We start from the raw sequence: 15,809 nt of genomic DNA, 5'->3' as shown, positions 1-15,809 counted from the left end.
AGGTTTCTCTATTCACGTTATCCCCAGGTGGCTCCCCAGTCTTCCCGGTGAGCTAAAATACACCCTAGCAGGCTCTTTTTCGGCATTTTTTCTGATTGGCTGCTTTCCACGCCACCGCGCTGTCCCATTGGCTGCTCCTCCCCGTGTTCCACCCCCACGAACCCTCCTCGGGGCGCAGCCGCGCGAGGACCGCGCCATTTGGGCCCGTTTTCCCCACAAGCACGGCTCCCAGAGCCGACTCTCCGGGGCGGTGGAGCCGCAGCGGAGCCAGCCGGGCCGGGCACTCACCGGGGCCGCGCAGAAACGGCGACGAACGGCTGCGCGGCGGGACCGCTCCGGGCTCGAGCGGGGCGCGCACACGGCCGCCGAGAGCACCGCCCACGCTTGCCAGCGGCCATCTTTGCGCATGCGCACCGGGAAGCCCACGGGAACACGCCCCCTCCTGCCCGCCCCTTCGCTTCCCTTCCCGCAACCCGATTGGCTGCCTGTGCACGTCCATTTCCATTCTCCCCACCTATCATCACCCCTCCCCATTGGCCCCGAGCTGCGCTCTGCCCCTCCGGCTTTCTCGCGCGTCCTGATTGGCCCGCTCTGCACCGCCCTTCGCGTTCTCTCCACCCACTCGCTGGAACCTCCAGGCGATTTGCATAGCCAGCGCGGCTTTCCCTTCTATTTAATTTCTGCTTCCATTTCTAGTTCTTTCTCGGTCCGTTACAGCCCTCGGATGCTCCATCTGCATATATATATATACACACACACATACACATATATAAAATATACATATAGGTATCTCTCTATATAGCATCTATAGAAACTTAAATAATTTCATATGTGTATATATACATATGCATAAATATATATGACTAGAAATAGAAATACAGCTTCCCAGGGAAAACAACTGCCATGGGGCTGGGCTGCAGAGCAGCGAGTGGGTGGGGAGAACAGAGCTACGGGGGGAGACAACGGGCGCTTTGGGGCAGCGCAGGTGCCCCGGGAGTCCGCCGGCAAAGGGGCGACGGGGGGGCAGTGTGGAACGGGGGGGCGGAGAGAGGAGGGAGCGGGGACACGTCTCATGGGGGAAAAAATGCCCGCGGGGCACGTTTGGAGAGAAATCGTTTGGGGAGGGGCAGAGACACGCAGGAGGCAGTGCAAGTAGAAAGGTGCACGGGGCGGGGGGGGCACGGGACGTGTGTGGGGGTGACCTGCACCTGGGGGGTCCACCCGGGACCACCCCCAGCAGACGACTCACCTGGGACAACCCGCAAAGGAGAATTCACTCTGAAGAACCGACCCACGACAGAGACTCCACACCGGATCATCCCCAGCAATGCCCCTGCAACTGCTGGCGTTTCACTCCGTATTTGCCCCAAAAGGGGGGCAGTGTGCCTGTCCATAAGACAGGTGTTGGTTTTTTTTTCTTAAACTTTTCAAAAATGCCTAATTTTGAGAGGTTTTGGCACTTTTTCACAACATGCTTTTGGTTTAATGCACGAAAATATGGTTCATTTTGCTTTCCAGCTGCGCGCATCCAGGGAGAGTTCGCTTTCCCCAGGGCCTAAAATTGTTCTTTTTCTTATTATTTTCCCCATTGCACATGCAGACTCGGGGTGTTCGGCGTGCTTCTCAGCTGCTGTGGCAGTTCACGCTCTCTGTGCGCAGCCCCAGAAGGGGGTATCAGGCGTTCACAGCTCCCCCTCTGAAAAACAAAAATTCCAAATTAGAGTTCAGCGTCTGAAAAAAAATAGCACAGAAGAAAGCAGAGGAATTCAGTCGGAATAAGGGATAGGAGAGCAGCTGAGCTAACGGAGGATTTGGGGGAAATGAGCCACCTTGAAACACAAGGCATCTTTTAAAAGCCAGAGCGATTTGAGCAATTCAAGACAACATTAAGACAAACTGACACCATTTGGGACACACTCAGCGGACAAGGAAACGCTCTCACTGACGCTAGAAAGCGTCTCGCCCCTTCCATCCGGCACCGCCACAGGAGACAACCCCAGCGAGGCCGCAGGACGGGCTCGCGCCGCCAGCGAGATCTGCGCTCGCGGGTCCGCCGCCACAGCTCCGGCCCTCGCCACGCTGCTGCGGCGCATCTGGCTCAGTCAGTAAAGCTGAAAGCGTGCCGCTCCAGAGAGTGACACCAAAAAGTAAAGAACCAACCGCGGTCATTCACTTTATACTAAAAAGGCGTGCGGATGGTTACCTACACCAGAAAAAACCCTTCTCTTCCATTTTCCTTTGGCATTTCCTTTGGCACGGGCGCCTGCGCCATCGCCCAGCGGCAGCGCTCGCTGGCCGTGCGCTGCAGTACCCGAGTTTCGCCACACGACGGCAGCACCGAGGCGCGCCGCGGCACCGCATTGGGGCGGCCGCCTGCAGTACCGTGCTTTGCCCACAGGACGGCAGCACTGAGACCCGGCGCAGCAGCCCCGGGCAAGCAGGCGGGCCGCGTTCCGCGGGAATCCCGCAAAAAAACCCAAACCAAACCAAACCAGAGAGCCGCGGCAGGAAAGCGCCCCTGTCGCAGGGACGGCCGCAAGTCCCGAAAACGAACACCGCCGCCCCCCAGCCCGGTGCCGGAAGGCTAACGCGCCCGGCTTGCTCTGCTGGCCGACGGCACCCGGAGGCAGCGCCTCTGAGTCCCGACCCCAGCTGTCCCCGGCCCGCGGCAGCACGCAAGCATGCGATCGGCCTGCTCTGCACTTGAATTGCCATTCCCTCCACCCATCGCCTCCCCGCCCGAAGCGCAAAGCCACGTGCATATTGGGCGCGAGGTCTTGCGCTGTCTTTTTGTGTGTGCGTGTTCTTTTTCTTTCTCTTGTGCCATGTTGTCCAGAAAGGGGAAGCTGAGCGCGTGGGTGCCACGGCTCCACGGGGCTCCTCTCCACGGGGAGGGCGCTCGGGCCGGGAAGGACCCTGAGCCTGGCGTGGGTGGACACACCCCATCGCACGTACAGACGCAGAACCCGCCGGGCCTCGCCCTGAGCTTCCGCACTTCCGCCAAAGCGGCAACCCGCTCGCCACGCCGCCGAGCCTGCAACCGCACCTTAGCTCTGTTTTTAAACATCCCCCTGACAAAAGGGGGCTGCACCGCTCCCGGAGAGACCGCAATACCGGGAACGGGCGCTGCACCAGAGACACAGCTCCAGGCCACAGACCTTTAGCCCACCTGCCCTAAGAGTCACACGCCTCTCACCAGCTTCGCGAGCTCGGCCATGAGGGCAGGAGGGGGAAACCTAACTAAACACCTCCCCACCGCACTGGCCCATCCCGTTCCTCCTGGTAAAACCTCACGGTCAGCCTCGCCACGCCCGCACTCACCTATTGGCTGAGTTCTGGGAAGTACATTTGAATGATCCACCAGGGGCCACCCCACGCTGCAAGGGTTCTGGGGACAACACCGTGTTCTGTGGGTGATCAGGGAGGCGATGAGCCACCCCAGAGCCAGAAAGACACTCTGCCTTATGGCCCCGCTGTTTCCTTCAGAAGTGCTAGAACGCCATCTACAGATACAAGACGCTCACTCTAACCCCTGCTAGATAACCTGAGCGTCAGTCCTAAGAGAAGAGATTGTATCAGCAGCTTGGTATACAGCAGAACAAACCAAAAAACAACGCTCCATTTTCATTGCAGTCAGGAGTTCTGGGAAAACACAAAGCACCTAGAATTGAAGCAATAAATTAGGCATAGCTACAAACATACTTTCTAGTACAGCTGCTGTTGAACCTTCGCTTCTCCTGAAGCTCTTACCTCAAGCAGACTCCTCCACTTCTCCAAACACGTCTGTCCATGTAGATTAAACAGCTCAAAAGCTGCCAACTGCTGAAGGAGAGGCAGAAAAGGAGCTCCAAAGCAGCCCTGGAGCAGAATGAGCTCCCTGCCCAGGGGCTGAGGCTCAAATACCCCGGGCCCCGCCCACCCCCTTCCCACAATCCCCTGGGGAAGGGGAGGGGAGAATCATCCTGGACCCCGCCCACCACCCTTACCAAACCACCTGGGGAAGGGGCAGGGTTAATCGCCCCAGGCCCCGCCCACCACCCTGACCAAACCACCTGGACCATCACTGGAAATGACAGCACCTGCACTTTTCTATCTCTATTGCATCTGCAATGGGACTGATTACAGATTTCAACTTAGTTTTTGTAAGACGTAGATAGAAAATTAAATACAATAACTGTATTATTAGTAAAATTGTGTATTGAAATTTCCGATAAAAAAATTAAGATGCTATTGCGTTACACTAAATTTCTAGCGAGACCTCAGGTACTACCTGACTTCTACCAGGAGTACATTCTGGGTAGGACTGAATGACAAAGCACAATTAGATTCCACAAGAATCTCTTCTAAAAAATAACCCAGTACTTGCTTTGCCTCCCCAGGACCCCCCTCATCTTCCAGGGCTCCCTGGACCCTCCCCAGCTATCGCCTCGTCTCCCTGGGGCTCCCCTGAGATCCACCGTCCTCCCCAGGGTTCACATCGATTCCCCGAGGCTGCCAAGTTCTCCCCAGGGCTTGCCTTGGTTCCTCAGGGCTCCCCAAAACGTGTCTTGGTTCCTCGGGGCTCCCCATTCCTCCCCAGGGCTCCCCAAAACATGTCTTGGTTCTTCAGGGCTCCCCAAAACGTGTCTTGGTTCCTCAGGGCTCCCCATTCCTCCCCAGGGCTCCCCTACAGGCCTCCGTCAGACTCTATCAGATTCGATCGGGCGCTGTCAGGCCCTGTCGAACCCTGCCAGGCCCTGCCAGGCCCTTTAAGGCTCCGTCGGGCTGTGTGAGGCCTTGGCAGGCTCCGTCACTCCTTGTCGGGCTTTGTCAGGCCTTGTGGTGCTTTCTTGGGCTCTGTCGCGCTCCCTCAGGTTTCTTGGGCTGTGTCAAGATCGGTCGGGCTTTGTCAGGCCCTGTCACGCCTTGTCGGGATCTGTCAGGCCCTGCCGGGCTCTGTCGACCTCTGTCGGTCTTTATCGGGCTTTGACGGGCTCTGTCAGGCTCTGTTGGACTTCCTCGGGCTCTGTCAGATTTTGTCGGGATGTGACAGACTCTGTCAAGCTCTATCGGACTTTGTTGGGCTCTGTCGGGCTTTATCGGGCGCTGTCAGGGTCTGTTGACTTTGGTCAGGTTCTGTGGGGCTCTATCGTACTCTTTCAAGTTTTGTCGGGCCCTGTCAGGTTCCGTCGGCCCTTATTGGGCTCTGTTGCGCTCTGCCGGTTTCTGTCGGGCCCGGGGGCGCAGCCTCCAAGCCGGGGCTCGGTCCGGGTTCCCCCCTGGGTCCTAGCACCCCCCCAGCTCCAGGGACCAGGACAACCCTCGGAGGATGGGAGGGGGGAACCCATTTACTCCCATTTGGGGGTGCACAAAAAGGGGGGGCAGGTGATGGTCTGACACCAGCTGGGGGGCGTTGGGGCTCCTTGCGGGGGGCAGGGCAGCTCCTGGGTACTGGGGAAGGGGCCACAGGGGTGCCCACGGCATTTGTGGGGCGCTGGAGGTGACACCCCCACTGGGACCCAGGCGCCTTCGTGATTCCCAGGTGGGTCCCCTCGGGGTCCCGGGGGAAGATCCCTGGGGGTCCCCTCAGTGTCCCCGTGGCCCCAAGGGGTCCCTGCTGTGTCCTTGGCTCCCATGGAGGGGGGTCCCCACGACATCCTCGGGGTGTCCCGCTGCCCCTATAGACTCTTCCCATAGCCCCCCCGATCCCCCGCGTTCAGCACTGGGGGTGGAGCTGTGTCCCCAAATGGCGCCCCGCCCCCCCCCAGAGAGCAACGACAGCAGCAAAATCCATCACTTTAATGGAATGGGGGGGCCCAAGGGTGACCCCCCCCCAGGATAAAACCGTGGGCCCCACGGTCCCCCCAGTCCCACACACCCTGGGGGGTCAACAGAAAATAAATAACAGAGGAGGGGCCCAAGGGCAAAGGGGCACGGGGGGTTGGGGGTCACCAAGCACAGGGTGCCAGGGGGGGTCAGGGGTCCCCAAGGTGCCACAGGGGTGGTTCGGGGGAGCTCATGGAGGCTCTTGATTGCCTGGAACTTGAGGCGCTGGGGGGTCCAGAGGCAGTGGGGGCAGGGCAGGGATGGCCCCTGCCCCCACCATGGCGCAGCATGTGCCACTTCAGGGACGCGCGTTGGTGGCAGAACCCACAGAGCTGACACCCGGAGGGGGAACGGGGGTCGGGGTCCCCCATGCCCCACCCCCCCTCACTGCAGGGGGGTCTCCAGTGTCCCCACTCCCTCCACAGTGGTCTCAGTGTCCCCATGTTCCCTAACCCTCATGACCCTACCCCCTAACCCGGGAACAGCCCCATTGACTCCGCAGACCCCGGGACCCCCCACAACCGCCCCATAGACCCTTGTGACCGCCCCATAGTGGGCAGTGGAGGCGTGGTCAGGAGGGAAGGGTGGTGATGTGGACAGAGGTGTGGGGTGCTGTGGGGCAAAAACCTGGATCTATGGGGCAGAATGCAGAAGCTATGGGGTGGTACGCATCTCTAGGGTAAAGTGCAGCAGCTAAAGGGTGTTGTAGGGCAGCACTGTGGCTATAAGGGGCAGAGTAGAGGAGCCATGTGGTGCTGTGGGGCAGCACTGTGGGACTATGGGGCAGAGCCCGGCAGCCATGGGGTGCGGTAGGCCACTGCTGTAGATGTACGGGGCAGTGGGGGATGTATGGGGTGCTGTAGGGCAGCGCTGTGCATCTATTGGGCAGAATAGAAGAGCTCTGGGGTGCTGTGGGGCAGCACTGTGGGACTATGGGGCAGAGTGGAGGAGCTCTGGGGTGCTGTGGGGCAGCACTGTGGGACTATGGGGCAGAGTGGAGGAGCTCTGGGGTGCTGTGGGGCAGCACTGTGTATCTATGGCGCAGAGTGGAAGATGTATGAGGTACTGGGGGCACTGGTGTGAATGTATGGGGCAGAGTGGAGGAGCTATGAGGGTATGGGGCAGTGCTATGCATGCATGGGGCAGAGTGGAGGAAGCACGGGTGCTGTGGGGCAGTGCAGTGGATCTGTGGGGCTGAGTGGATGAGCTATGGGGTGCTGTGCAGCAGTGCTGTGGGTCTGTGAGGCAGAGGGAACAAGATATGGGGTGCTGTGGGGCAACAGTGTGGGTGTATGGGTCAGAGTCCAGGAGCAAGGGGGTGCTGTGGGGCAGTGCTGTGCCATCTATGGGGCAGAGTGAAGATTCTATGGGGTGCTGCACAGCTGTGCTGTCCATCTATGAGGCAGAGTGAGAGCAGCTACAGGTGCTGTTGACCTATGGGGCAGAGTAGAGGGGCTATGGGGTGCTTTGGATCTAGGGGGCAGAGTGGAGGAGCTATGGGGTGCTGCAGTTCTATGAGGCAAGAGTGAACAAGATACGGGGTGCTGTGGAGCAGCACTGTGGGTCTATGGGTCAGAATGGAGGAGCCCTAGGGTGCTGTGGGTCAGCACTGTGGGTCTATGGGGCAGAGCGGAAGAGCTATGCGGTGCTGTGGGGCAGTCCTGTGGATCTATGGGGCAGAGGGGGGAACTACAGGGTGCTGTGGGTCTATGGGGCAGAGTGGAGGAGCTCTAGGGTGCTGTGGGTCAACACTGTGGGGCTATGGGCCAGAGTGGAAGAGGTATGAGGTACTGTGGGGCACTGGTGTGGATGTATGGGGCAGAGAGGAAGAGCTATGGGGTGCTGTGGGGCTATGGGGCAGAGTAGAGGAGCTATGGGCTGCTATGGGGCAGCGTGCAGGAGCCATGGGGTGCTGTAGGGCAGTGCTGTGGATCTATGGGGCAGATTGGAGGAGATATGGGGTGCTGTGGGGCAGCACTGTGGGTCTCGAGGCCAGAGTAGAGCTGCTCTAGGGTGTTATGGGGCAGCGCTGTGCATCTATGGGGCAGAGTGGAAGATGTACGAGCTACTGAGGGCACTGGTGTGAATGTTTGAGGCAGAGTGGAGGAGCCATGACATTGTGCGGCAGTGCTATGTATGAATGTGTCAGAGTGGAGGAAGCAGGGTGCTGCGGGGCACTGCAGTGGATCTATGGGGCAGAGTGGATGAGCTATGGGGTGCTGTGCAGCAGTGCTGTGGGTCTATGGGTCAGAGTGCAGGAGCCATGGGGTGCTGTGGGGCAGTGCTTTGCCATCTATGGGGCAGAGTGAAGATTCTATGGGGTGCTGTGTGGCAGTGCTGTCCATCTATGGGGCAGAGGGAACAAGATATGAGGTGCTGCGAGGCAATGCTGTCCATCTATGGGGCAGAGTGAAGATTCTATGGGGTGCTGTGTGGCAGTGCTGTCCATCTATGGGGCAGAGTGAGAGCAGCTACAGGGTGCTGTTGACCTATGGGGCAGAGTAGAGGGGCTATGGGGTGCTATGGGTCACTGTGGGTCAGTGTGTGGGTCACTCACCTGCTGGGGGTTCAGCCTCTTCTGGGGTGTTTCACCCCACAACAGCCCCATTGACCCTACAGCCCCCATGACTCCCCACACCCACCCCATAGACCCTTGTGCCCCCCCCCACAGTGGGCAGTGGAGACATGGTCAGAAAGGGTGGTCATGTGGACAGAGGTGTGGGGTGCTGTGGGGCAGAAACGTGGATCTGTGGGGGAAAATGTAGAAGCCATGAGGTGCTATGTATGTATAGGGCAGGGTGCAGCAGCTAAAGGGTGCTGCAGGGCAGCACTGTGGGCCTAAGGGGCAGAGTGCAGGAGCTATGTGGTGCTGTGGGGCAGCACTGTGGATCTATGGGGCAGACTGGAGGAGCAATGACATGCTCTGGGTCTATGGGGCAGAGTGAACAAGATATGGGATGCTGTGGAGCTGCACTGTGGGTCTATGGGTCAGAGTGCAGGAGCCATGGGGTGCTGTGGGGCAGTGCTGTGGATCTATGGGGCAGAGGGGGGGAACTACAGGGCGCTGTGGGTCTATGGGTTAGAGTGCAGGAGCTCTAGGGTGCTGTGGGGCAGCACTGTGGGTCTGTGGGGCAGAGTGGGAGAGGTATGAGTTACTGTGGGGCACTGGTGTGGATCTATGGGGGAGAGTGGAAGAGCTATGGGGTGCTGTGGGTCTATAGGGCAGAGTAGAGGAGCTATGAGGTGCTGTGAATCTATGGGGCAGAGTGGAAGAACTACAGGGTGTGGGTCAGTGTGTAGGTCACTCACCTGCAGGGGGTTCAGCCTCTTGTGGGGTGTTTCACCCCACAACAGCCCCATTGACCCCACACCCCTGTGACCCCCCACAACCGCCCCATAGACCCTTGTGACTCCCCCCATAGTGGGCAGTGGAGGCGTGGCCTGCTGGAGGGGGGCATGGCCAGGGTGGAGCAGATGGGGGGCGTGGCCCGGCGGGAGCAGATGGGGGGCGTGGCCAGGCTGCCTTCAGTGTTCTCTGAGCAGGAGCTGCAGTTGTAAAAAAAAAAAAAAAAAAAAGGCGTTATTTGCTTCAAAATCCTGGGAAATAGTCCCAACCCCGCCCTGCTTAAATATTGACTTAGTGAGCAAATTGATTGCCAAAAAAAAATAGATCTTAAAAGCTTCTTGGAGCACAAATTATCCTAAAAGCAGCCCAAAAATATCAAAAACCCACCCAAATATGGTCCCTCCCAGCTTTATATAATAGAATAAGATATATATTAATGTATTAGATATATTATATAGTAATTATATATTACTATATCAATACAGATATTAATATTAATGAATATTAACATATCATAAATATTGTTATAATACATTATACATCACATTATTATATTATGTTATTATATATTAATTAATTAATAATAGTAATCGATGGCTAGTATATAATACAAGATACATTTTTATTATTATATAATTTATATTATATTGCTAATACACTAATATGTTAATTTTATAGATCTATATTTTTTAAATTCATATATTACCATATTAAATAATATAGTAATACTTAAATAACACAATTTAAAGAATTAAGCGGGTTTAGGGACGCGGCGACCAATCAGCGCCTTCCTCCCCTGGGAGACAGCCGCGCGGGGCTGTGCCAATGGGAGGCTTTCCCGCCAGACGGCAACTGCCAATCAGCGGGCGTCTCCTCACCCCGCTCAGGGTGAGGGGGGAGACAAAATGGCGGCGGGTTAAAAAAGCCGAGTTTGTTCCCGCTTAAATATTAATTTAGTAAATTATCGATAAATAGATTTTAAAAGCACCAGATCTAGGACCCCGAACTTTAGATATGTTCGGTAAAGTGAATTCAGCCCCCAAATCGCCTCAAAAAGCAACAAAATGCCCCTCCCGACTTTAAATACAATAATTTACACAATTATTTAAACAATTAAATTATTTCAACAATTAAGCGGCTTTAGGAGCTTCACAACCGCCCAAAAAGCTAAAAAAACCCCTAAAAACCTCAATTAAAAAAAAACCTCATAAAGCCCCGTTTAAATATAATAATTTAACCTAATAAGCAGTTAAAATAAAAAGCCGAATTTGAACTCGTAATCCTGGCAAACAGCCCCAAATCTCCCCCTGCGCTTTAAATATTAATCTATTGAATAGATTCGTTATCAGTAAATAGATTCTAAAAGCTTTAAAGCCCCAAATCTGCCCCTCGAGCTTTAGAAGCGTTAAACAAACCTTTAAAAAGCCGATTTAGACCCAAACAGCCCCAAAACGGCTCCTCCCAGCTTTAAATGATTAAAACAATTCAGCGGCTCCAGGAGCCTTGAACCGCCCGAACCCGTAAAATAAAACCGCAAAAACCATTGAAGTGCAAGAGCCCAAATAAATCGGCCGGTTGGTAAAAACCCCAATTCGGCTCCAAACCCAGAAAACCCGAATCCCCGGGTTGAACTGCTCAATAAACCGGTTCAAATGAACAGTTTTAAAAGCTTTAAAGTCACGAATCAGCCCCAAAGTGGGATCCGCAACTTTAAATACGTTTAAAATGCGATTTCGACCCAAATGGCCCCTCCCGACTTTAAATACAATAATTTTGACATTAACTTTAATAAATCGAACAATTAAATTTTAGGAGCCTCAAACCCGCCCAAAATGTTCCAAATAAAACCTCAAATAAACCTTTTAAACATATTAAAAAAAATAAGATTAAAAAAAAACCCCTAATCTGGACTCAAACTCCTGGGAAAAAGCCCAAAACCTCCTCCCAAGCTTTAAACATTAATTCTCCTGATAAAATGACAATAAAGAGATTTTAAAGGTGCCTTTTAGCACAAATTGGCACCCAAAACCCCCCTAAAATATGTAAAAAAAACTTCTAGAAGCCGAACTAGACCCAAACCTCCCCGGACTCCCGAGAAAAGCCCCAAACCGGCTCCTCCCGCTTTGAACACAACGATTCGAACAGTTAAAGCGGCTGCGGGAGCCTCAGCCCCCACGCCAACAGCCACAAACCCGCGGCTTTTAAACCCCCAGTTTCGATCAAAGCCCCAAATACACCCAAGCCCGCCGGGCACTCGTCACCCCGCCGAGCCCCAATTAACACCCGCACGATAATTAACGCCCTGACCCGCCCGTTAATCGGTTCCAGCCGCCGCTCCCGCTGCTCTCGGTCCCTCGGGTCCCGCGGGGGGGGTGCAGATCAGCCGGTTCGGCAGCCCCGAGAATCGCGCGCGGCCGCCGCCGCCACGTCCTTTATCACCTCGCTGTCCCGCCCGGTCCCGCCCTCCGCCCGCCCTCCGGCCAATGGACGAGACGCCCGCCTCAGCCGCGCTGGCCAATCAGCGCCTCGTTACTGTGGAAGAACGTCGGCGGGAAGACGGCGACCAATCAGCGCCTTTTTTACCTCAGAGGCACTAGCGAATCAGCGCCTTGCACGGGCTGGGCGAACCTCGGCGGGAAGGCAGCGACCAATCAGCGCCTTTGTCCCCTCAGCGATACGATCACCAATCAGCACCTTTCTCCCACCCCCTCGGAGAAGCCCGCGCGGGGATGAGCCAATGGGCGGCTTTCGCGCCGGGCGCCAACAGCCAATCAGCGGGCGCCCCCTCCTACCTCACTATAAAATGACGGCGGCGAAAAGGAGGGGGGAGACAAGATGGCGGAAGAAGCAGGAAGCTGTTGCTCCTCCGGCGGCGGCGATTGAGGCGGGGGGGTAGTCGGGGCTGGGCGGAAAAGCGGCAGCTCCTGTGGCAGCGGCAGCTCCTGTGGCAGCGGCAGCAGCAGCAGCAACGGCGATCGGGGGGATGTGGGGGGGCGAAAAGCGGCGGCTCCTCCGGCCGCAGCGGCAACGGCGATCGGGGGATGTGGGGGGGGCGAAAAGCGGCGGCTCCTCCGGCCGCAGCGGCAACGGCGATCGGGGGATGTGGGGGGGCGAAAAGCGGCGGCTCCTCCGGCCGCAGCGGCAACGGCGATCGGGGGATGTGGGGGGGGCGAAAAGCGGCGGCTCGCCGGCCGCAGCGGCAACGGCATTCGGGGGATGTGGGGGGGGCGAAAAGCGGCGGCTCCTCCGGCGGCAACGGCGATCGGGGGATGTGGGGGGGCGAAAAGCGGCGGCTCCTCCGGCCGCAGCGGCAACGGCGATCGGGGGATGTGGGGGGGCGAAAAGCGGCGGCTCCTCTGGCCGCAGCGGCAACGGCGATCGGGGGATGTGGGGGGGCGAAAAGCGGCGGCTTCTCCGGCCGCAGCAGCAACGGCGATCGGGGGATGTGGGGGGGCGAAAAGCGGCGGCTCCTCCGGCCGCAGCGGCAACGGCGATCGGGGGATGTCGAGGGGCGAAAAGCGGCGGCTCCTCCGGCCGCAGCGGCAACGGCGATCGGGGATGTGGGGGGGGAAAAGCGGCGGCTCCTCCGGCCACAGCCAGGACGTGGCTTTACCGGCACCGCGGCCGCGAGGCCGCGCGCTGTGGGGCTGCGGGGCGGGTGTGGGGCCGGGGGCTCCGGCGGTCCCGCAGCGGGGGCCGCGGGGCGGGATGGGGCGGCTGTGGTGGTACCTGTGGGGCTGCTATAGGGGCTCTTCAGAGGCGTGTCTGGTGCACTTGGGGGCAGGTACAGGGCTGCTATAGCAGTACCTGTGGGGCTGCTATGGGGTTACTTATGGGGCACAGGTGGGGGGGGGCACAGGATGGGGAGACAGCTGGGGGTGGCACCGCATGCAGGGGGTGGGGTCAGTGCGGAGGGGCGGGGACTATGAGAGGACGCGCCCATGGGGAGCCCCGCCTGGGGAAGGGGGTGGAGCCTCCGTGTGTCACGCCCTGTGGGAGGAGCCCGGGGGGTGGAGCCTGTGCATGCGTCACCCCTTGGACAGCCCACTCCGAGGTGGGGTCAGCAGGGGATGTGCCCCAAGGGGGCGTGGCTTAGCAAGGGAGGGGCTTTGGAGGGGTGGGGCCTTTACAGGACATGCTCTGAGGGGGCGTGGCTTAGGGGAGGTGGTTGGGAGGAGTTGGGGGCGGGGCCTCAGAGCGTCATGCTCCTCGGGAGATGCGGTGAAAGGGGAGGGGCCTGCATGGGACATGCCCCTTGGGGAGGGCACACACTGGCAGGGGCAGAGCTTTAAAGGGGATGGAGTTGGGGGCGTGACCTCTCGAGGACACGCCCCTGCAGGAGAAGCCCAGACTGGATATCACAGTGAAAAATTAAAATTAACTGTTGTTAATCAGATGTAGTTTGCTGTCTTTTTATTTTGACTCTGCTTAGAGGTAATTAATACCTGTGATGTTTTCACACACCTCCCAAAAAAGCTGTGTTTAAATATAGACAGTCATGACTCACTGTTTTCTAATTTTATTTTGCATCTAAATCTTTTAATGTTATGTTGGGAATCATTACTACCTGGGAGGTTTTTTAATACCTCCATTTATAAACAGCCGGGGGCCATGTTGGGGTATTTGTAATTAAGGAAACTGCTGTTTCAACCCGCAAGTGAAAACAAACCACACGTACAAGGCTGGACACGGTCAAACAAACCCCGGCTGGTTCAGCAGCCGCTGCCAGCGCGTCCATTCACCGCCTGCCCAGCCCGACAGACCTGCTGGGCACATGTGTCCTGGTGAACTTGTACCAGCGCTGCATTCTGGGGAGAAATACATCCTGTAAGAATCCTCCTCTAAAACACTGCAGATCAACAATAGTTGTAAGTCACAGAGACTCCTCGTTTTCTCTCTGACTCTCACAACAGTAATAAATAAATCCCAAAGGACAGAAAACACCAGGATAGGCTGGAAACAACAACAAACCCCACATGGCAGAAACAGTACCAAGCACCTTAAGTAACACTTCAGCATCTCAAACGAAAATAAATGACAAAACCCTTCGGGAGAGGTCTAAAGAAAGACGAACGAGTCCACAGAGAGCGATACTAAAGCCCTCCTCCCGAGAGGACCATGTGGGGGACAGAGGCACTTGGAAGGGACGTGGTTTGACGAGGCCACTTGCCACACACATTGATTCTGGTGCCTGGAAGGACAATGGAGGGGACATGAGGGGACAAGGGGCACACGAAGGGTACGGAGGGATGTGGGGAGCTGATCGGGGTGCCTGCGATGGCTCCAGGGCACGCTGCCCAAAGGAGAGGTCCCTCAGCAACTGGAGGCCACGTGAAGGGCTCTGGGTCAGAAGAAAGGCAAACAGAGGCCTCTGGGCTGCAAAATACACAAACAGGTCCCCAGGCAACAAGAACACGGGGGGCGGCTACAAGGAAGGTAAATGGGGGCTCTCAGGTGCCCCAAAAGACAAGCTCAGCTGTCCTGAGAGGAGCAGGTGGAAATCAGAGGAGTTCTAAAGGGAGCGGAGGGGCAAACAGAGCGGGCATGAGAGGGTACAAGAGGGAAAAATGAGGCCTCTGGGATGTGCCAAAAGCAAATGGGGAAGTTTTGAGGGGAAGAGAGAAAAAGAGGGGAATTTAATGAAGCAAAAGGTCAAACAGGCACCTTGATGCCACCAAAGAGCCTGTGGGCACGCAAAGGCAGGCGGGGCAATCACAGAGGAACTGGAAGGAAATGGGTTTCTGAGGGAACAAGGTGGCGAGTAAGCCTGTGAGAGGCCCCAAAGCAAATGGATGTGTCCTGAGGAGAGCAATTTGAAAGGTTCTTACCTCTGAGAAGTTCTCCTTGACTTTTGTTCCACCAGCAGCCGTCCTGTGGTCTCGGCACAGCCTGGGGATCCCTGACCTGCACCACCACAACCTTTAACAGGACATCCGGCAGTTCTAGAACCTGAATGACAAACAGCAAGTACTTCTCCAGGACAGCTTTGATGTAGGATTGTTTTATTTTGTTTTCCCTGCAGAGGACAGGGAGAAATTTCTCCTCCCCACAGTACCACTAAACACCCTACCCATGATCCTTCAGGCATTTTGGGGCTGTAACCCCCCCATCTCTCACTGGCCTGCTCCTCCAGTACCATCAGCACACCCCCCAGTAACATCATCATCACCCCCCCAAATCCCCCCTTCTTTTCTCTCCAAAAAAAGGTAGAAAAGGGAAATAGACCCCACGGGCAGCTCCTTGCTCTCATAATGCCATTTACATATGTACATACCACAACTCCTCAAAACAGGGGGCAGTGCCCCAAACAGTCGCAGCCCCCATCCCACAGGCCAGCAGCTGCCCCATGGCATGGTGGGGAGGGAAGATGTTGCCACGTCTCCCGCTTGGGCTCTGCTCCCCCACGTTCTGTTCCCCACCTGGGCTGCGGGATCTGCTGACCATCAGGTGTTCATAGCTCCCCCTATGAAAAACAAAAATTCAAAATTAGAGTTCAGCATCTTAGGAAAATAGCACAGAAAGAAGCAGAGGAATTAGTCAGAATAAGGGATCGCCCAGCGGCAGCGCTTGTTGGCCGTGCGCTGCAGAAAAGAAAAAAGAAAAGAAGACAAGAAAAGCAATGATCTCTTCCAGGCAGTTTCTCTAAACAGTCGAGAGA

The sequence above is a fragment of the Caloenas nicobarica genome, chromosome 11 (genome assembly GCF_036013445.1).
Source record: "Caloenas nicobarica isolate bCalNic1 chromosome 11, bCalNic1.hap1, whole genome shotgun sequence".
Taxonomy (NCBI): Eukaryota; Metazoa; Chordata; class Aves; order Columbiformes; family Columbidae; genus Caloenas; species Caloenas nicobarica.
Note: the sequence above shows the minus strand (reverse complement) of the source record.